Below are 23,266 nucleotides of genomic sequence, written 5' to 3' on the forward strand. Positions count from 1 at the left end.
GGCCTTCATAGCGAAAGGATTCGAGTACAGGAGCAAGGATGTCTTGCTGCAGTTGTACAGGGCCTTGGAGGGACCACACCTTGAGTATTGTGTGCAGTTTTGGTCACCTTATCTGAGGAAGGATGTTCTTGCCATGGAGGGAGTGCAGTGAAGATTCACCAGACTGATACCTGGGATGGCAGGAATGACGTATGAAGAGAGATTGGGTCGATTAGGCTTATATTCGCTAGAGTTTAGAAGAATGAGAGGGGATCTCATTGAAACTTATAAAATTCTAACAGGACTAGACAGACTAGATGCAGGAAGGCTGTTCCCGATGGCGGGGGAGTCCAGAACCAGGGGTCACAGTCTAAGGATAAGGGGTAAGCCATTTAGGACTGAGATGAGGAGGAATTTCTTCACCCAGAGAGCAGTGAACCTGTGGAATTCTCTACCACAGAAGGCAGTTGAGGCCAATTCATTAAATATATTCAAGAAAGAGTTAGACATATTTCTTAAGGCGAAGGGGATCAAGGGATATGGGAAAAAGCAGGGACAGGGTACTGAATTTGGATGATCAGCCATGATCGCATTGAATGGGGGAGCAGGCTCGAGGGGCCGAATGGCCTACTCCTGCTCCTATCTTCTATGTTTCTATGTTTCTTCCTTGCTTTTGTTCTCTCTGCCTCTATTTATGAAGTCCAGGATCCCGTATGCTTTTTTAACCACTTTCTCAACCTGCCCTGCCACCTTCAACGATTTGTGCACACATACCCCCAGGTCTCTCTGTTCATGCACCCACTTTAGAATAGTACCCTTTAGTTTATATTGCCCCTCCTCGTTCTTCCTTCCAAAATATATTACTTCGCACTTTTCTGCATTAAATTTCATCTCCCACGTGTCCACCCATTCCACCAGCCTGTCTATGTCCTTTTGAAGTCTATCACTATCCTCCTCACTGTTCACTATACTTCCAAGTTTTGTGTCATCTACAAATTTTGAAACTGTGCCCTGTACACCCACATCCAAGTCTTTAATATATATCAAGAAAAGCAGTGATCCTAGTACCGACACCTGGGGAACACCACTGTGTACCATCCTCCAGTCCGAAAAACAACCGTTCACCACTACTCTCTGTTCTCTGTCACTTAGCCAATTTCGTATCCATGCTGCCACTGTCCCTTTTATTCCATGGGCTTCAACTTTGCTGGCAAGCCAATTATGTGGCACTTTGTCAAACGCCTTTTGGAAATCCATGTACACCACGTTAACCGCATTGCCCTCATCAACCCTCTCTGTTACCTCATCAAAAAACTCAATCAGAATCAGAGCGGCCGGGCCCGGCGGACGTGCGGCCAGGGCCCCGGCACCAGGAAACCCAGGGTGCAGCGCCTCCCCCTTCTGAGCCACCGCTTCCCGGTTTCTTCAGCCGCTTCCACCGAGTCCGACTCGGGAGAAAGGACAGGAGCCAGGTTCCCAGAATGGCCCGCGGCCCTGGGCAGCATGCGCACTCTCAGCGGGAAAATCAGCGCGTTGGATTGAGTGGTTTCTGGGGTGCGGGGAATTGTGGGTGCTGCGGCCGCCATTAGTCAGTGGCTGTCGGGAAGAGTTTTATTGCAGGCTGACGGAAGGCAGGTCCCTGGCCGCCTGTGTAGGTCTTTTTGTTGCTTCAGTTTGAGCTGGAGTGGAGATGGAGGAGAAGCTGCTGGGTTTAACCCCCAGTACTTCTGAGCCCAGGAGGACTCAACAATTTCCAATGTGAGACTGTCAAGGGAGGTGGATTCTAGGGGAGATTAGCTTGTTAAACAGACACTGTCCGCACAATATAAAAGAGTATTGTTTTAGCAACAAGTATTTCTGTAGAGGCTTTTAATCCAGTTTACATATACAAATTTTTAAAATTCATTCTTGGGGTGTGGGCGTTGCTAGCAAGAGCAGCAAATATTGCCAATCCCCAGTTGCCCGTTGAGAAGGTGGTGGTGAGTCGCTTTCTTGAACTGCTGCAGTCCGTGTGGTGAAGGTACTCCCACAATGTTGTTCAGTAAGGAGTTCCAGGATTTTGACCCAGCAACGATGAATATGTCCAAGTCAGGATGGTATGTGACTTGGAGGGGAACTTGGAGGTGATGGTGCTCCCATGCAACAGCTGCCCTTGTCCTTCTAGGTGGTGGAGGTTGCGGGTTTTGGAGGTTCTGTCAAAGTTCTGGTCGAGTTGCAGATGTATAAAGTTCCTTTCCTTCAACCCATCCCCCTCCCACCTCTCTCTCTCTCCTCCCATAGAGGCCACAGTCGTGTGTAGGCCCAGACCAGGTGGCGGATTCACTTCCCTGAGGAACATTAGTGAACCAGTTGGGTTTTTATGACAATCCAGCAGCTTTCATGGTCACTTTTCTCTAGTGCTGGCCCCCCAAATGACCAAATTCATTGAGCTCAATTTCACAACCTGCCTTTGTTTTTCTGGGTTGTCTCAAACGCTCCCTGTTTTAAATTAATTTTACAGGGTATTAGAAGGGGAGGATGTACAGACGGGAAGCTCAAACCAAACATCACGTCAAGATCTGACAGAGTCACTCGACTCATCGGATCTGAATATCATCGGCCTCTGAACATGGAAGCAAAAAGCACCGTTCACAGCGGGGAGAAACCATACACGTGTTCTGTGTGTGGATGAGGCTTCAGCCGATCCGCTGGCCTATTGACACACAAGCGCATTCATACCAGGGAGAGGCCATTCACCTGCTCTAAGTGTGGTAAAGGATTCACTAATTCATCCCACCTATTGAGACACCAGCATGTTCACACTGGGGAGAGGCCGTTCACCTGCTCCGTGTGTGGGAACGGATTCACTCAGTCATCCAACCTGCTGAGTCACCAGCGAGTTCACACTGATGAGAGACCTTTTAAATGCTCGGACTGCGGGAAGTGCTATAAAAGTTCCGGGGAACTGACATGCCATCAACGTGTTCACACTGGGGAGAGACCGTTCAGGTGCTCTGACTGCGGGACTGGGTTCAGGCGATCATCTGAACTCACTGTACACCAGCGCACTCACACTGGGGAGAGGCTGTTCACCTGCTCCGTGTGTGGGAAGGGATTCACTCAGTCAGCCACCCTGCTGAAACACCAGCGAGTTCACACCGTAGAGAGGCCGTTCACCTGCTTTGAGTGTGGGACGGGATTCATTCAGTCATCCGACCTTCAAACACACCAGCGAGTGCACACTGGGGAGAAGGCGTTCACCTGCTCCGAGTGTGGGACGTGTTTCACTCGTTCATCCCACCTGCTGACACACCAACTTGTTCACACTGATAAGAGACCTTTTAAATGTTCTGACTGTGAGAAGAGATTTAAAAGCAAAAAGCATCTGCTGAGACACCAGAGAGTTCACAATGGGGAGAGGTGTTCACCTGCTCTGTGTGTGGGAAGGGATTCACTCAGTCATCCACCCTGCTGAATCATCAGCGCGCTCACACTGATGAGAGACCCTTTAAATGCTCGAACTGTGGGAAGTGCTATAAAAGTTCCGGGGAACTGATGTGCCATCAACGTGTTCACACTGACGAGAGACCGTTCAGGTGCTCTCGCTGCGGGACTGGGTTCAGGCAGTCATCTGAACTCACTGTACACCAGCGCACTCACGCTGGGGAGAGACCGTTCACCTGCTCCGTGTGTGGGAAGGGATTCACTCAGTCATCCACCCTGCTGACACACCAGCGCATTCACACTGGGGAGAGGCCGTTCACCTGCTCCGTATGTGGGAAGGGATTTGCTCAGTCATCCACCCTGCTGAAACACCAGCGAGTTCACACTGGGGAGAGGCCGTTCACCTGCTCTGAGTGTGGGAAGGGATTCACTCGTTCATCCAACCTGCTGACACACCAGCGAGTTCACACTGGGGACAGGCCATTCACCTGCTCCGTGTGTGGGAAGAGATTCACTCAGTCATCCAACCTGCTGACACACCAGCGAGTTCACAAGTGACTGCAGGGGTTGGATTCTGCTGTTATTGCTGCTGTTAATCACATCCAGGACTGAACCATGTTCATTCTGACAGTTGGTGTTTGTTTCTGCTGATGTTAATAACTCCTGTAACTGGGCTGGAGTTTAATATTCTGGATAGATGTCAAATTAACCAGCTTTGTGTTAAACACATTGTTGTAGGCTTTCTTCTTTCCCACCTGAGTGTTTAGCATCACCTGGCTGGAGCTCAGAAAGGACAATCTGGGGGAGGATCGTACGGCGGGAACAGAACTTCAGCCTGGACACAGTCCTTCAGGACCACACTGAGAGGGGCAAATGGCACTTTAGTCTTTCTCGTCTCTCTTCACTGACAGCAAAGGCTCCGTGTGGGTTAATCTCGAGGCGTGTGAGAAATGTGTCCCAGCCGCTCTCTGCCATGGTTCAGAGCTCCTAGGCACGGGACAGAAGGCTCCTTTAGGAATGTAGCCCAGTGCTTTTTTTTTAATGGCCTTATTAACGTGTGTCGCTACTTTTAGTGATTTGAGTATCTGTATCCCGGGATCCCTCTGCTCCTTCAGCCCATTTAGACTCTTTGGGGGAAAATTCGGTGGCACCCCCTTTGGGCCGTTAATGTTGCTGGGGCTAATTTTAGCCCCCCGAAAAAGTTAGCGTCCCTGTGCATTAAATTCAGTGGTAGCGCCCCAGGCAGGAGGCGGGGTGCTACTGGAAGCGCTCCCCTCCCTCGTGGGGCGCTACCAGTGAATTTCGCAGCACTTCATGCAACAGCGCCACACCCGTCGGCACATAGCACTGCGTCATAGCAGATCTCCCTCCCTGGTTAAAGGGGAGGGGCCTAGCACTGCGCACACTGGGGCCCTTCTGGGCCACTGGGGAGTGGGGTGTCGGATCAAGAGGAGTACTGGGCTGAGCGATCGCGGCCGACACCCCGAAGAAGAAAGGGGAAGGGGGCAGGTGCTGGCAGTCGGCCAAAATAAAAAGTTGCCGCCCGACACCTGCCCTTTAAGTGGCGCCGCCACGGCTGCAACATCGACCCCTGACCCTGTCGGATATATCGTCCGGCGATAGGTCAGGGGTCGCAACCCAAGGTTGCAGCCGGGGTGCTGCGCACAGTGATGACGTCATTGCCGGCGGTGCAGTGCTGCGGGGCGTTACCGGCTACCACCACTGCTAACCTCTCGCTGAATACCGCAGGAGGCGCAAAGCAACCCAATTTCACCCCCTTGTCCAAGTAGTGTGTGGCCTCCTTATTCTTCCCACCAAAACACACCACCTCACACTGATCTATAGTGACATTCATTTGCCAATTACACGCACATTCTGAAATTTATTAATGTCTTCTTTCATTTTGTCCTCCTCAGAATTAACTCTACCTCCCAATTTAGTGTCCTCGACAAATTTTGAAATTGTACTTTCAATTCCCGAGTCCAAATTGTTTATGTAAATGGTGAACACAGTTGTCCCAGCACCGATCCCTGTGGAACACCACTTCCCACCTTTTGTCAGTCTGAGTAGCTACTTCCAACCCCTACTCTCTGTTTTCTGTTTTGTAACCAGCTTGCTATCCATAAACAGTTTGTACGATCTAGAAGATGACCCAGGTCAGGCCGTGTGGAGTGAAGGGCCAGGCAGCAGAATGGATGGAAAGATGGCTACAAAACAGAAATCAGAGGGTTGGAGTTAAGGGAAGTTTGTTGCGATCTTTCCATCCATTCTGCTGCCTGGCCCTTGACTCCACACGGCCTGACCGTGGTCATCTTGTAGACCGTACATACTGCAGACACAGTGCACCAGTGGTGGAGGGGGTGGATATTGAGTCCTGTGGCAGGGGCGCTGATGAAGTGGATTTCTCTGTCCGTGAGTTTTGAGGCATTGCCAGTGGTATTTTTCACCACTTTCCACCTTTAACATAAAATCTTATTGCCAGTTTATTAAAGTCTCTCCGGTAGGTCACACAAAAAAATTGAGGCCTTGTAACTTTCCCTCAGAATGACAGGCCTGAACCTGAGTTAGAAAACATTTAGTAATTAAACCAGACTGGGCGGGGCCTGAGGTGCGAGTTAGTAACGGAAAATTGGTGGCCAGCGTACTTCACACCAGGGCTGAGGACCCGGGGATCGGGTTTCTGCATAATTTATTGATTAATTTAGTTTGTTGCCCAATCTCAATCAGACTGGCGGGTCATCTTGCTGTCCGCCGGAGGCGAGGTTCCCCAATGGAGGGCTCTCTACGCGGGGGTCCTTTCCCGCACCATTGGGGATCTGGAGTGGAGACTGTGGCAAGGAGCTGTTGTGTGCAACAGTTTTTAAGCTGCTTTCTGGACTCCAATGTCAGATGTGATGAAGGATTGAAGAAAAAGTTCATAATTTTATTGTAAAATAATTCAGGGACTCTAATCAGAAATTAAGGGGAAAGATGAGACAGCGGTTCTTAAATAAACACTGCAGCCCCGACAACTCAATCAGCTATATATCCAGAATATTAAACTCCAGCCCAGTTATAGGGGTTATTAATATCAGCAGAAACAAACCCCAATTGTCAGAATGAACATGGTTCAGTCCTGGATGTGATTAAGAGCAGAATCCAACCCCTGCAGTCACATGTGAACTCGCTGGTGTGTCAGCAAGTTGCATGAATGATTAAATCCCTTCTCACACACAGAGCAAGTGAATAGCCTCTCCACAGTGTGAAATGGCTGGTGTGTTAGCAGGTGGGATGACCGAGTGAACCCCTTCCTGTAGTGTATGTGCCTTTAAGAGCCCCATGTGTACTGTAATGCCGGTAAAGGCCACTCGGGCTATATAAGCCTATATATTGTGTTGTATCAGTTAGTTCCCCTCCAGACTTTGTTTAGTAAACACCTATGAAACCAACTCCTGTCTTCAGTGTCTCTATCAACACACAGACACAACAGTGGCGACGAATTGGAAACGGACTTACCTGCAATTCAGCAGCACCTCAAGGACATCGATTCCTCTGACGTCCAAAGTTGAAGAAAAATCAAGAAAAAGAAAAAGCTGTAGTTTCACCAGCTAGCCAAGCTGGTGGCAGGTACTGCAATAATCCTTCCTGGGCATCGGGCTGGGGCTCCAGCGGCTGGCTCTACAGCTGGGCCAAGCAGCGAAAGCGGAGGCAAGCAGTAACAAACGGGGAGGGAGCACTCGGGAGACGGCTGGCGCTGCGAGCAGGTCGGCGTTCAGACCTAGAGAGAGAGTCCGGCGGGAACGAGTCTCCAACTGTAAATAAATAAATAAAAAGAACGAAAACCGCGGGAAACAGCGTTGTCATCGGCAGCAGCGGCGGGGAAGCGCGGGAAGCGCCATATCTTTACTGCAGAAAAGAAAGAAAAGCACGGGAAGCGCCATTTTTTTTCTAGGATGCCTAAGTCTGGCAATATTGATGCTTTTGATAACGAGATAGAGGATTGGACCACATATGTAGAAAAGGTGGAGGTATATTGCACCGCAAATGGAATAGAAGATGAAAAAAAAGCTTCAGTACTACTAAATCTAATGAGCGCAAAGACATACGGGCTGTTACGAAATTTAATCACTCCAGCCAAACCAAAGGACAAGAATTTTAAAGAAATTGTTGATACCCTACAGGAGCACTTAAACCCAACACCGCTGCTGATAGCGGAAAAATTCAAATTCTTCAAGAGAAATCAACACAAGAATGAAAGTAACGCTGATTACCTCACCGAATTAAGAAAGCTATCAAAACACTGCCAATTCGGGGCAGGACTAGCAGATTATCTTCGAGACAAATTCGTCTGCGGTCTCTTAAGTGAAGGAACACAGAAAAGGCTGCTTTCTGAAAAAGATTTAACACTGGACAAGGCTTTCAGTATGGCTGTATCATACGAAGCAGCCGCAAGAGGAGCTGCAGAGATACAACAAAAGACAAAGGACTTCAGCACCCATGAAATGACACAGGGTTTCGAGAGATGTTATCGCTGCGGCAGATCCACCCATGACCAGAGGGACTGCTGGTTCAAGGACAAAGCATGCAGGCAATGCGGAAAGATTGGACACATTGCACGGGTATGCCGATCTGGACAAAAAAAATCCACAGACAGGAAAAAAAAAATCAATAAAGAAAAGTACAGAAAGGTACAAATGATGACGGACAGTAGCTCCGAAGACCAGAAGAGCGATAGCGACTCCAAAAACAAGAGACTAAGCTGTCTCAAATTACATAATGTAATTGCCAAAGATGATTACCAGACCATTTGGGTTACCCTCACGATAGCAGGGTCCCCAGTTAAAATGGAGCTAGATGCAGGATCAGCTCTGACCGTCATAAATCGACAGGATTGCAAGCGGCTATTTCCGCATATACCTTTAAAAGACACATCCATTATCTTGAAAACATATACGGGGCAGAAAGTATACCCCAAAGGAAAAATAAGGGTGCCTGTTGTATACAACGGCAAGGAAATACAAAAGTTGTATTTATACATTCTACAAGATGGTGGTCCACCGCTGTTGGGACGTGAATGGATCAGGAAAATACGTTTAGACTGGCACTCCATTCAGGCACTGACGGTGACCAGTAAGAAAAAAAACGATGATGACGCCATACCTGAACGATTAAAAGACATCTTGGCCAATGCCAAAGAAGTGTTTCAAGAGAAACTAGGAACCTTGAAAGGCATCACCGCCTCAATAAAAGTGGAAGATGCAGCAATTCCCAAGTTTTTTAAGGCAAGACCAGTGCCATACGCAACTCGTCCAGCAGTCGAGGCAGAGCTGGAGAATTTGGAAAAGGCAGGCGTATTATCCAAAATAGATTGGAGCGAGTGGGCAACACCCATCGTTCCAGTCATGAAGAAAGCATTGAATAATGATAAATCTGAAGAACAGAAAAATTCGCATCTGTGGAGACTTCAAGGTGACTGTAAACCCGGTCCTTCACACGGTACAGTATCCTCTTCCGAGGATAGAAGATATTTTCGCCTCACTATCCAGAGGGAAACATTTCACCAAAATTGACTTGGCACAGGCACACCTACAGATGGAGGTTGAAGAGGCCTCTAAAAAATATCTCACGATAAATACACACAAAGGTCTGTACCAGTACAATCGACTGGTTTTCGGAGTAGCATCCGCTCCAGCTATCTGGCAAAGAGCTATGGAGCAAGTCCTCCAAGGGATTCCGGGGACTCAATGCTACCTAGACGACATCCTTGTAACAGGAGAAAACGACAACGAGCACCTTGCCAATTTGGAGCAGGTGCTCACTAGGCTGAGAGAACGGGGCCTACGAGCAAATTGCCCCAAGTGCAAATTTTTCCAAAATCAAATATCATATTGTGGCCACATAATTAATAAGGAAGGGTTGCATAAGTCACCTGAAAAAATTGAAGCGGTCATAAAAGCCCCAGCACCTGAAAATGTTTCACAATTAAGGTCGTTCCTGGGATTAATAAATTACTATCATAAATTTTTACCAAACTTATCAACTCTTCTACACCCTCTTAATGAACTGCTACAAACAGGAGTAATTTGGAAATGGAGCGAAGACTGTAAACGTGCCTTCCATAAATGCAAAGACTTAATCACATCCAAAGAAGTTTTGGCTCATTACAGCCCATCACTGCCAATCAGACTGGCGTGCGGTGCATCCCCTTACGGCGTAGGAGCAGTATTATCGCATAAATTCCCTGATGGCTTGGAACGGCCGATAGCTTTTGCATCACGCTCATTGAACTCAGCTGAGTGTAACTATGCCCATATCGACAGGGAAGCACTCAGCCTGGTATGGGGAGTGAAGAAATTCAACCATTACCTACACGGACAAAAATTTACCTTGTTGATTGACCATCAACCCCTCATCTCCATATTCAACCCTAAAAAGGGTGTTCCCATTATAACAGCGCAAAGGCTACAGAGGTGGTCCCTTTTTCTAGGGGCACACCAATACAACATAGAATACAAAGGATCAAAACAGCATGGGAATGCGGACGGGTTATCGCGCCTACCATTGCCAATGGTAAAAGAAGCACCTACTGTAGACCCAGTGGAGATTTTCCACCCTACCATAGTCGAATGTCTACCAGTAACAAATTCTGCCATTGAAAGGGAAACCAGAAATGACCCGACTCTCTCACGAGTCTACGATTTAACAGTGAAGGGATGGCCAGCACATGGCGAACCATTGTTGCCAGCATTCTCACAAAGAAGAGAACAGCTGTCAGTGTGCCGAGGAACCTTGATGTGTGGATCGAGAGTGGTGACTCCACCCAAACTCCAGGATAAAATTCTAAAGGAGCTTCACGAGGGGCATCTGGGTGGAGTGAAAATGAAGAATCTAGCCAGGGCGTTTGTATGGTGGCCAGGTATCGATGGAGACATCGAAGAAATGACCAAGAGCTGCCTAGGATGCCAGAAGGTCCAAAACGCTCCACCCCAAGCCCCTCTACATCCATGGGAGTGGCCCTCATCTCCCTGGCAAAGGGTACACATCGACTTTGCTGGTCCATTTATGGACTCAATGTTCTTAATCGCGGTTGATGCACACTCCAAGTGGCCGGAGGTAATAAAGATGTCCTCCGCCACCATGGAAAAAACCATCACAGTATTAAGGACCATATTTGCCAGGAATGGGCTGCCTGAACAGATCTGTTCTGATAATGGACCGCAATTTGTGTCCGAAGAATTCAGGAAGTTCTTAAAAAACAATGGGGTTAAGCACTACACGTCCGCCCCATACCATCCCGCCACCAATGGATTGGCTGAAAGGTTTGTCCAGACCTTCAAGAAGGCCATAAAGGCCATGGGTAATGAAGACATAAAACTTCAGCACAAGGTGGATAACTTCTTGTTCGCATACAGGAATGCAACACATATGGTTACAAACCAAACTCCCGCCATGATGTTCTTCAATAGAAGCCTAAGATGCTGGCTGGATTTGATCAAGCCCAACATCAGAAGGGACGTGGAGAACCGGCAATTTCAAGGCATGAATGAAAGGCCAACTAGAACCTTCCAGATAGGTCAACAGGTTTTGGCCCGGGACTACCGTACTGAGAAATGGCAGCCTGGAACTATCTGCACACGACTAGGACCGCTGATGTATACCGTGGACATTGGTGAAAGCATAATAAGGCGCCATGCTGACCAGATCATAGAGTCATCCGAAAAGGGACAACCTACACCACAACTCTATACGCCTAACAATGAAGTAGAGATACCCATATCTACCCCCGATCCGGTGATACTGGAACCCGATGAACCCGACACTGGCATTCAAGCCGAATCAGCCTTGCCAAAAGAACCTACTACACCACCAGAAACTACTACACCACCGAGGCGTTATCCGGACCGAGTCAGGAAGCCTCCAGAGAGACTGACTTATAATTAATTAACTGCAGCAATGTGTAGATTATTTTTCTTGTAACATGTAATTAATAATTACTTAAAATATTATGTACTGGTTGGCTAAAAGGGGAGGAATTGTAGTGTATGTGCCTTTAAGAGCCCCATGTGTACTGTAATGCCGGTAATGGCCACTCGGGCTATATAAGCCTGCATATTGTGTTGTATCAGCTAGTTCCCCTCCAGACTTTGTTTAGTAAACACCTATGAAACCAACTCCTGTCTTCAGTGTTTCTATCAACACACAGACACAACACTTCCCACACACGGAGCAGGTGAATGGCCTCTCCCCAGTGTGACTGCATTGATGAGTTTCCAGCTGAGACGGGTAATGGAATCGCTTCCCACAGTCCCCACATTTCCACAGATTCTCCGTGGTGCGGGTGTCCTTGTGTCTCTTCAGGTTGGACAATCGGTTGAAGCCTCATCCACACACAGAACACGTGTAAGGTTTCTCCCCACTGTGAATGGTGCGATGTTTTTTCAGGCTGTGTAACTGGTTAAAGCTCTTTCCACAGTCAGTGCACTGGAACACTCTCACTCGGGTGTGAGAGTCTTGATGCTTTTCCAGTCACACTGATGTTTGAAATCTTTTCCCACAGACAGAACAGACAAACATTTCTCCTTCCACATTCAGAGGCCGATGATATTCAGGTCCTGATGAATGGAGTGACTCTGTCAGATCTTGATGTGATGTTTGGTTTGAGTTTGCGGTGTGTAAATGCTGCCCTTCTCACAGCCTGTAAAAGGAGTTTACAAAAGCCATCACTGTGAGTCCAGGATAGAAATTGACAAGATTCTCTCCTCCTGGTTCCTGGCCAAGGGGGCCACGCATGCACCCTGCTGCCACCTGAGCCTCTCAAGATGGCGGCTGTTACCCCGGGCCTGTCACCGGGAGAAAGCCCCACAGCTGCCGCCCCGCTCGGGGCAAATGCCCGGCCCGGAGGCTCTTGTTCGGGGCCTGAGGCCCACCCCGGGTGTTTGTGAAGTGGATAATGTTGAGTGTTTTAATAATGGGGCCTGGGGCCGCACTCGGGGTGTGAGCAGCCCGCGTCCCCCCGGGGTTTATTCAATTTTGTTAAAATTCAAACATTCAAGTACAACAGTACTTATACAACTCATCAATTACACAGTAAATCCATTACATTCATTGACCACAATAAAAAGGATAAAGCCTCAAAACAGCTTTATGGTCAACAATATATATACAATAATACATTTTTACAGGTAAATCAATAATGTTTACAGTACAAACTGCCACTATTTAATAAACCAAGAAAAGAAAGAACCCGTATACGCCAGTCCTACTGGCATCGCTCAATCATTCAGTCATTCATTCCGCTGTTCGTTCGTTCGCTCAAGCGTAAATTCCATTGTGCATGTCTGCGTGCGTGCGTGTCATTTGTCTACCTGCGTGCATGCGAGCGTTCGTTCATCCGTCCAGACAGGCCTCACGCTCACCCAATAGGATGCCCACTTTCATCCTGGGGAGCGAGGGCCCTTCATTCGGTCGAACGTAAGTTCCATTGTGTATGTGTGTGTGCGTGCGTATTATTTGTGTCCGCATGCGTGCGTTCACTTGAGCGTTCGTTCGTCCGTACATTGAGGAAGGCTTTAACACTAAATAACACCACAATATATAATGTCATGATCCTTGTCCACAGTCTTCAACTTTTCCACAGAAAAGAAGCCGACCACTTTCTCAAATCCTGTAAAAGAGGAAAACGACTACTCAAATTTCCTTCTTCTTGCTGTTATCACTCACAGGACCCAGCCATCAAGACATTCGTTATTCCTCGCTGATATTACTTTGTTTTGCCTTTTATCTTCCTTTTTTCCTTTTGCACTTTTATTCCGTTCTCTTTTCCCATCTTATGGCCACTCAAGCGCCATACTATAGAAAATGCCAAGGTCTGCGCATGCTCAGCTCACCTTCTGTTGTTCAGGTTTAAAGGTCAAGCCGCGCCCCTCACACACTCCGATTGATTGGCGGACCCGCCGCCCGCTCGGTCCTCCAGCTCCGCCCCCTCTTCCTATTGGTCCGGAGCTCCCGTCATCTTACCTTCAGCGACTGGTGCACAAGGACACCCAGGTCTCGTTGCACTTCCCCTTCTCCCAATCTATTGCCATTCAGATAATAATCTGCCTTCCTGTTTTTGACACCAAAGTGGATACCCTCGCATTTATCCACATTATACTGCATCTGCCATGCTTCTGCCCAATCACCCAACCTGTCCAAATCGTACTGGAGTTTCTCGGCATCCTCCTCACAGCACACACGCCCACCCAGCTTTGTGTCGTCTGCAAACTCGGAGATACTACATCTAGTTCCCTCGTCTAGATCATTAATATATATTGTGAATAGCTGGGGTCCTAGCACCGATCCCTGTGGTACCCCACTAGTCACTGCCTGCCACTCGGAAAAAGGACCATTTATTCCAACTCTTTGCTTCCTGTCTGCCAGCCAGTTCTCTATGCAAGTCAGTACCTTACCCCCAATCCCATGTGGCTTAACTTTACAAGCTAATCTCTTATGCGGGACCTTATCAAAAGCCTTCTGAAAGTCCAAATACAACACATTCACTGGTTCTCCTTTATCTATTTTACCAGTTACATCCTCAAAAAATTCCAGATTAGTCAAGCAGGATTTACCTTTTGTAAATCCATGTTGACTTTGTCTGAACCTGTCACTGTTTTCCAAGTGCTCTGCTATTACATCTTTTATAATGGACTCGAGCATTATCCCCACTACCGGTGTCAGTGATCTCCCATCAGATTAATTAGCTTCTGCTGTGTGTGTGTTTAGCAAAGTGCCCGAAGCAGTTCATAAGGTGGGGAACCAGTGAGTGTAGAACTGAACCCAGCCAGAGTCAGCACCTTCAGGAGAGGAGAGGGAGGGGAACCAGTGAGTGTAGAACTGAACCCAGACAGAGTCAGCACCTTCAGGGGAGGAGAGGGAGGGGAACCAGTGAGTGTAAAACTGAACACAGCCAGAGTCAGCACCTTCAGGGGAGGAGAGAGCGGGAACCAGTGAATGTAGAACTGAACCCAGCCAGAGTCAGTACCCTTCAGGGGAGGAGAGGGAGGGGAACCAGTGAGTGTAGAACAGAACCCAGCCAGAGTCAGCACCTTCAGGGGAGGAGAGAGAGGGGAACCAGTGAGTGTAGAACTGAACCAAGCCAGAGTCAGCACCTTCAGGGGAGCAGAGGGAGGAGAAGCATTGAGTGCAGAACTGAACCCAGCCAGAGTCAGCACCTTCAGGGGAGGAGAGGGAGGGGAACCAGTGAGTGTCGAACTGAGCCAAACCCGAGTCAGTACCTTCAGGGGAGGAGAGGGAGGGAAACCAGTGAGTGTAGAACTGAACCCAGCCAGAGTCAGCACCTTCAGGGTAGGAGAGGGAGGGGAACCAGTGAATGTGGAATTGAATCCAAACAGAGTCAGGACCTTCAGGGGAGGAGAGAGAGGGGAACCAGTGAGTGTGGAACTGAACCTAGCCAGAGTCAGCACCTTCAGGGGAGGAGAGGGAGGACAGCCAGTGAGTGTAGAACTGAACCCAGCCAGATTCAGCACCTTCAGGGGAGGAGAGGGAGGATAACCAGTGAGTGTAGAACTGACCCCAGCCAGAGTCAGCACCTTCAGGGGAGGATAGCGAGGGGAACCAGTGAGTGTAGAACTGAACCCAGCCAGAGTCAGCACCTTCAGGGGAGGAGAGGGAGGGGAACCAGTGAATGTAGAACTGAGCCCAGCCAGAGTCAGCACCTTCAGGGGAGGAGAGGGAGGGGAACCAGTGAGTTTAGAACTGAACCAAGCCAGAGTCAGCACCTTCAGGGGAGGAGAGGGTGGGGAACCAGTGAGTGTGGAACTGAACCCAGCCAGAGTCAGCACCTTCAGGTGAGGAGAGGGAGGGGAACCAGTGAGTGTAGAACTGAACCCAGCCAGAGTCAGCACCTTCAGGGGAGGAGAGGGAGGGGAACCGTTGAGTGTAGAACTGAACCCAGCCAGAGTCAGCACCTTCAGGGGAGGAGAGGGAGGGGAACCAGTGAGTGTAGAACTGACCCCAGCCAAAGTCAGCACCTTCAGGGGAAGTGAGCGAGGGGAACCACAGATGTAGAACTAAACCCAGCCAGAGTCAGCACATTCAGGGGAGGAGAGGGAGGGGAACCAGTGAGTGCAGAACTGAACCCAGCCAGAGTCAGCACCTTCAGGGGAGGAGAGGGAGGGGAACAAGTGAGTGTAGAACTGAATCCAGCCAGAGTCAGCACCTTCAGGGGAGGAGAGGGAGGGGAACCAGTGAGTGTAGAACTGAACCCTGCCAGAGTCAGCACATTCAGGGGAGGAGAGGGAGAGGAACCAGTGAGTGTAGAACTGAGCCAAGCCCGAGTCAGCACCTTCAGGGGAGGAGAGGGAGGGGAACCAGTGAGTGTAGAACTGAACCCAGCCAGAGTCAGCACCTTCAGGGGAGGAGAGGGAGGGGAACCAGTGAGTTTAGAACTGAACCAAGCCAGAGTCAGCACCTTCAGGGGAGGAGAGGGTGGGGAACCAGTGAGTGTGGAACTGAACCCAGCCAGAGTCAGCACCTTCAGGTGAGGAGAGGGAGAGGAACCAGTGAGTGTAGAACTGAACCCAGCCAGAGTCAGCACCTTCAGGGGAGGAGAGGGAGGGGAACCGTTGAGTGTAGAACTGAACCCAGCCAGAGTCAGCACCTTCAGGGGAGGAGAGGGAGGGGAACCAGTGAGTGTAGAACTGAACCCAGCCAGAGTAAGCACCTTCAGGGGAGGAGAGGGAGGGGAACCAGTGAGTGTAAAACTGAACCCAGTCAGAGTCAGGACCTTCAGGGGAGGAGAGAGAGGGGAACCAGTGAGTGTAGAACTGAACCCAGCCAGAGTCAGCACCTTCAGGGGAGGAGAGGGAGGGGAACCAGTGAGTGTAGAACTGAACCCAGCCAGAGTCAGGACCTTCAGGGGAGGAGAGAGAGGGGAACCAGTGAGTGTAGAACTGAACCCAGCCAGAGTCAGCACCTTCAGGGGAGGAGAGGGAGGGGATCCAGTGAGTGTAGAACTGAACCCAGCCAGAGTCAGCACCTTCAGGGGAGGAGAGGGAGGGGATCCAGTGAGTGTAGAACTGAACCCAGCCAGAGTCAGCACCTTCAGGGGAGGAGAGGGAGGGGAACCAGTGAGTGTGGAACTGAACCCAGCCAGAGTCAGCACCTTCAGGGGAGGAGAGGGAGGAGAACCAGTGAGTGTAGAACTGAACCCAGCCAGGATCAGCACCTTCAGGGGAGGAGAGGGAGGGGAACCAGTGTGTGTAGAACTGATACCAGACAGAGTCAGCACCTTCAGGGGAGGAGAGAGAGGGGAACCAGGAAGTGTAGAACTGAACCCAGCCAGAGTCAGCACCTTCAGTGGAGGAGAGGGAGGGGTACCAGTGAGTGTAGAACTGAACCGAGCCAGAGTCAGCACCTTCAGGGGAGGAGAGGGGGGGAACCAGGAAGTGTAGAACTGAACCCAGCCAGAGTCAGCACCTTCAGGGGAGGAGAGGGGGGGAACCAGTGAGTGTAGAACTGAACCCCCCCAGTCAGCACCTTCAGGGGAGGAGAACCAGTAAGTAAAGAACTGAACCCAGCCAGAGTCAGCACCTTCAGGGGAGGAGTGGGAGGGGAACCAGTGAGTGTAGAACTGAACCCAGCCAGAGTCAGCACCTTCAGGGGAGGAGAGGGAGGGGAACCAGTGAGTGTAGAACTGAACCCAGCCAGAGTCAGCACCTTCAGGGGAGGAGAGGGAGGGGAACCAGTGAGTGTAGAACTGAACCCAGCCAGAGTCAGCACCTTCAGGGGAGGAGTGGAAGGGGAACCAGTAAGTAAAGAACTGAACCCAGCCAGAGTCAGCACCTTGAGGGGAGGGAGAGAGAGGAACCAGTGAGTGTAGAACTGAACCCAGCCAGATTCAGCACCTTCAGGGGAGGAGAGGGAGGGGAACCAGTGAGTTTAGAACTGAACCCAGCCAGAGTCGGCACCTTCAGGGGAGGAGTGGAAGGGGAACCAGTGAGTGTAGAACTGAACCCAGCCAGAGTCAGTACCTTCAGGGGAGGAGAGGGAGGGGAACCAGTGAGTGTAGAACTGAACCCAGCCGGAGTCAGCACCTTCAGAGGAGGAGAGGGAGGGGAACCAGTGAGTGTAGAACTGAACACAGCCAGAGTCAGCACCTTCAGGGGAGGAGAGGGGGGAGAACCAGTGAGTGTAGAACTGAACCCAAACAGAGTCAGCACCTTCAGGGGAGGAGAGGGAGGGGAACCAGTGAGTGTAGAACTGAACCCAAACAGAGTCAGCACCTTCGGGGAGTGAGAGGGAGGGTAACCAGTGAGTGTAGAACTGAACCCAGCCAGAGTCAGCACCTTCAGGGAAGGAGTGGGAGGGGAACCGGTGAGTGTAGAACTGAACCCAGCCAGAGTCAGCTCCTTCAGGGGAGGAGAGAGTGGAACCAGTGAGTGTGGAACTGAACCCAGCCAGAGTCAGCACCTTGAGGGGAGGGAGAGAGAGGAACCAGTGAGTGTAGAACTGAACACAGCCAGATTCAGCACCTTCAGGGGAGGAGAGGGAGGGGAACCAGTGAGTGTAGAACTGAACCCAGCCAGAGTCGGCACCTTCAGGGGAGGAGAGGAAGGGGAACCAGTGAGTGTAGAACTGAACCCAGCCAGAGTCAGCACCTTCAGGGGAGGAGAGGGAGAGGAACCAGTGAGTGTAGAACTGAATCCAGCCAGAGTCAGTACCCTCAGGGGAGGAGAGGGAGAGGAACCAGTGAGTGTAGAACTGAACCCAGCCAGAGTCAGCACCTTCAGGGGAGGAGAGGGAGGGGAACCAGTGAGTGTAGAACTGAACCCAGCCAGAGTCAGCACCTTCAGGAGAGGAGAGAGAGGGGAACCAGTGAGTGTAGAACTGAACCCAGCCAGAGTCAGCACCTTCAGAGGAGGAGAGGGAGAGGGAGGGGAACCAGTGAGTGTAGAACTGAACCCAGCCAGAGTCAGCACCTTCAGGAGAGGAGAGAGAGGGGAACAAGTGAGTGTAGAACTGAACCCAGCCAGAGTCAGCACCTTCAGGGGAGGAGTGGGAGAGGGAGGGGAACCAGTGAGTGTAGAACTGAACCCAGCCAGAGTCAGCACCTTCAGGGGAGGAGTGGGAGAGAGAGGGGAACCAATGAGTGTAGAACTGAACCCAGCCAGATTCAGCACATTCAGGGGAGGAGAGGGAAGCCGAGCCAGAAGGAAAAGAACATTGGAGATGGTGCGATGAGTTTGGATTTCAGCGCAGAGGGAGGTAGAGCGAGTGAGAGGAGAATTTACGGTTTTGGGGAACAGGACAGGGAAGAATGTCCTGAATTTCTATCCTGTACTTACAGGGCTGCCTTTTGTAAACTCCTTTTACAGGGTATTAGAAATATGGGAAAATATGCAAACGGGAAACGTTGGCCTTTATTACAGGAGGATTTGAGTATAAGAGTAAAGACGTCTTACTGCAATTATATCGGGCCCTGGTGAGACCACACCTGGAGTACTGTGCACAGTTTTGGTCTCCTTACCTAAGGAAGGATATACTTGCCATAGAGGGAGTGCAACAAAGGTTCACCAGACTGGTTCCTGGGATGGGGATATTGTCCTATGAGGAGAGATTGAGTACACTCGGTCTATATTCTCTAGAGTTTAGAAGAATGAGAGGTGATCTTATTGAAACACACAAAACTCTCGCAGGGATTGACAGGGTAGATGCAGGGAGGAAGTTTCCCCTGGTTGGGGAATCTAGAACCAGGAGTCACAGTCTCAGAATAAGGGCTCAGCCATTCAGGACTGAGTTGAGGAGAAATTTCTTCACTCAGAGGGCAGTGAATCTTTGGAATTCTCTACCCCAGAGGGCTGTGGAGGCTCAGTCATTGAGTATATTCAAGACAGAGATCGATAGATTTTTGAATATTAAGGGAATCAAGGGATATGGGGATAGTGCAGGAAAGTGGAGATGAGGTAGAAGATCAGCCATGATCTTATTGACTGGTGGAGCAGGCTCGAGGGGCCGAATGGCCTATTCTTGCTCCTATTTCTTATGTTCTTTTGAAACTCAAACCAAACATCACGTCAAGATCTGACAGTCACTCGATTCATCAGGACCTAAATATTATCAGCCTTTGAATGTGGAAGGAGAAATATTCGTCAGGTCTGTCTGTGAGAAAAGATTTCAAACATCAGTGTGACTGGAAAAGCACCGAGACACACACACCCGAGTGAGAGTGTTCCAGTGCACTGACTGTGGAAAGAGCTTTAACCAGTTACACAGCCTGAAAAAACATCGCACCGTTCACAGCGGGGAGAAACCGTACACGTGTTCTGTGTGTGGACGAGGCTTCAACTGATCGTCCAACCTGGAGAGACACAAGGACACCCGCACCACGGAGAAACCGTGGAAATGTGGGGATTGTGGGAAGGGATTCAATTACCCGTCCAAACTGGAAATTCATCGACACAGTCACACCGGGGAGAGGACGTTCACCTGCTCTGTGTGTGGGAAGCGATTCACTCGGTCATCCACCCTCCATGGACACCAGCGAGTTCACAAGTGACAGCAGTGTAGTGTCCGCGTATCAATAATACACGGACTGCAGGAGAACAATCATAACAGGTATTTACTGAACAGAGGGTAAGCTTAAACTGAAAATACAAAAGCCTGCTATGGCTTTATATACAGGTGTGGTCACTGCCAGTACTACAATATAAAATCAGTTCTCTCTTAAAAGGTACATACACAACAATTCCTCCCCTTTTAGATAAACAGTACATAACATTCATTTAACAATTAAATAATAACTAATTACAATTACAATTTTCTCTGTACTATATACATCAACTGAAATAATCATTTATAAGTTCAGTCTTTGAGGAGGCTTCCTGATCCTGTCTGGATAGCGCCTTTCTCGAGTATCCTGTTCTTGCGGTGGAGTCGATTCTGGCTCATTGTCATTGGTTGGTTCGTCAGCTTCCAATACCACTGATTCTGAGGTAGACGCAATCTGTACTTCGGATTCATTACCAGGTGCACATGCTCGTGGTATAGGTTTGACTTGTTCCTGTGACTCTAGAATCTGGTCAGCATGGCGTCTCACGATGCTCTCTCCAACGTCCACTGTGTACATTAGTGGTCCCTGCTGTGTGCATATCGTTCCTGGCTGCCATTTTTCTGTCGGAGCAAATCTGTTCTGGCAAGCCATTCCTGGCGAAGATGGTCCGTAGGACTGCAATAGTTTTCTCCATGGTGGTGGAGGACATTTTGATGACCTCTGGCCATTTCGAATGGGCATCCACGGCGATTAAAAACATTGAGTCCATAAATGGACCAGCAAAATCAATGTGTACCCGTTGCCATGGAGATGAGGGCCACTCCCATGGGTGTAGCGGGGCCTGTGGTGGAGCGTTTTGGACCTTCTGGCATCCTGTGCATCTCTTGGTCATATCCTCGATTTCTTTATCGATTCCCGGCCACCACACAAACGCCCTGGCTAGGCTCTTCATTTTCACCCCTCCCAGACGACCCTCATGAAGCTCATTGAGCACTCTATCTCTCAACTTGGGTGGAATTACCACTCGGGATCCACACATCAAGGTCCCCCGGCACACTGACAGCTGTTCTCTCCTTGGCGAGAATGCAGGCAACAGTGAGTCACCATGTGCTGGCTATCCCTTCACCGTCAAATCATAGACCCGAGAGTGTGTCGGGTCATTTTGGGTTTCCTTCTCTATACTTGAGTTTGTAACAGGTAGACATTCGACTATGGTCGAATGGAATATCTCAACAGGGTCCACTGCAGGTGCTTCCTCTACCGTAGGCAACGGTAGACGCGACAGCCCATCAGTGTTTCCATGCTGTTTCGTACCCTTGTACTCTATGTCGTACTGATGTGCCCCTAGAAAAAGTGACCATCTTTGCAGCCGTTGCGCCGTCATCACCGGAACACCCTTCTTTGGGTTAAAAATGGAGCCCAGAGGCTGATGATCAGTCAGTAGGGTGAATTTCTGCCCGTGCAGATAGTGATTGAACTTCTTCACCCCCCACACCAGGCTGAGGGCCTCCCTGTCAATCTGGGCATAGTTACGCTCGGCTGAGGTTAACGAGCGCGACGCAAAGGCTATTGGCCTCTCTGAACGATCAAGGAATTTGTGTGACAGCACCGCTCCAATGCTGTAGGGAGATGCATCACATGCCAACCGAATCGGTAGTGTTGGATTGTAGTGGGCCAATACTTCTTTTGAAGTGATTAGGCATTTACATTTCTGAAAGGCACGCTTACACTCATCACTCCATTTCCATGTTACTCCAGTTTGCAGCAGGGCGTTCAGTGGGTGCAGAATTGTAGATAAATTCGGCAAGAACTTATGGTAGTAGTTCACCAACCCGAGGAACGACCTCAGTTGCGACAAATTTTCCGGTGCTGGAGCCTTCACTACTGCCTCAATCTTGTCTGGGGACTTATGCAACCCTTCCTCATCAATCATGTGGACACAATACGAGATTTGTCTCCTGAAGAACTCACATTTGGGGCGGTTGGCTCGTAGCCCATATTCCTGTAATCTAGTGAGCACCTGCTCCAGGTTGGCAAGGTGTTCACTGTCATTTTCACCCGTAACCAGGATGTCGTCCAAATAACACTGGGTCCCCGGGATCCCTTGCAGGACTTGTTCCATCGCCCTCTGCCAAATAGCCGGGGCTGATGCTACCCCGAATACCAGTCGATTGTACTGGTAAAGACCTTTGTGAGTGTTTATCGTAAGGTATTTCCCAGATGCTTCTTCCACCTCCATTTGTAGATACGCTTGGGCCAGATCAATCTTCGTAAAGCGTTTCCCTCCAGATAGTGAGGCGAAAATATCTTCTATCCGTGGAAGTGGATATTGTACTGTGTGCAGGACTGGGTTCACAGTTACCTTGAAGTCCCCACAGATTCGAACCTTCTTTGGCTCCCCAGGCGTGCTGCTCAATGATTTCTTCATTACAGGAATGATGGGTGTGGCCCACTCGCTCCAGTCCACCTTGGACAGCATACCTGAACGCTCCAGACTCTCCAGCTCTGCTTCAACAGCTGGGCAGATCACGTACGGTACCGGCCTGGCCTTAAAAAATTTTGGGTTTGCGTTATCTTCAATTTTTATCGTTGCCGTTACTCCTTTTAGAGTCCCAAGTCCTTGTTGGAACAGCTCTTTTGCGTCAGTTAGAATTTTTGACAGTCGTCCAGGTGTGACGTCGTCATCCTTTTTGTCAGTCACAGTTAGCGCCTGAATGGAATGCCAATCCAATTGTATTTTTCGGATCCATTCACGTCCCAATAATGGTGGTCCTCCATCTTGTAGTATATATAGATGCAGTTTCTGTGTTTCCTTGCCGTTGTATTTAACTGGCACCCTTATTTTTCCTCTGGGGTAGACTTTTTGCCCTGTGTATGTCTTCAATACAATGGACGTGTCCTTCAAGGGTATGTGTGAGAATAGCCGCTCATAGTCTCGTCGATTCATGACAGTTAGGGCTGATCCTGTGTCCAATTCCATCTTTACTTGGGACCCTGCTATCATGATGGTGACCCAAATAGTTCGGTGATCCTCCTTTGCGATCACGTTGTGTAACTTTAGACAACTTAGTCTCCTGCTCCCGGAGTCATTATCACTCTCCTGATCTTCTGAACTACTGTCTGTCATTTTTTTTACTTTCTTGTACTTTTCCTTAGTAGTTCATTTAGTGTTGGTTTTCTTTCCCGACCTGCAGACTCTTGCTATGTGTCCCATTTTCCCACATTGCCTGCATACTTTGTCCTTAAACCAGCAGTCCTTCTGATCATGGGTTGTTCTGCTGCAGTGATAGCACTTTTCTGCTCCATATGCCATTTCGTTAGTGCTGTATTCTTGTG

The 23,266-nt window shown here is 49.5% G+C and overlaps 1 pseudogene; it reads left to right on the plus strand.

Annotated features, from left to right (window-relative positions):
• The window catches only part of LOC147118922 (uncharacterized), a 155,419-nt pseudogene extending 151,459 nt beyond the window's left edge, over positions 1 to 3,960 (plus strand).
• Positions 3,961 to 23,266: the final 19,306 nt, after the last annotated feature.

The sequence above is a fragment of the Somniosus microcephalus genome, chromosome 4 (assembly GCF_052327205.1).
Source record: "Somniosus microcephalus isolate GS21.2 chromosome 4, FLI_Smic_1.0, whole genome shotgun sequence".
Taxonomy (NCBI): Eukaryota; Metazoa; Chordata; class Chondrichthyes; order Squaliformes; family Somniosidae; genus Somniosus; species Somniosus microcephalus.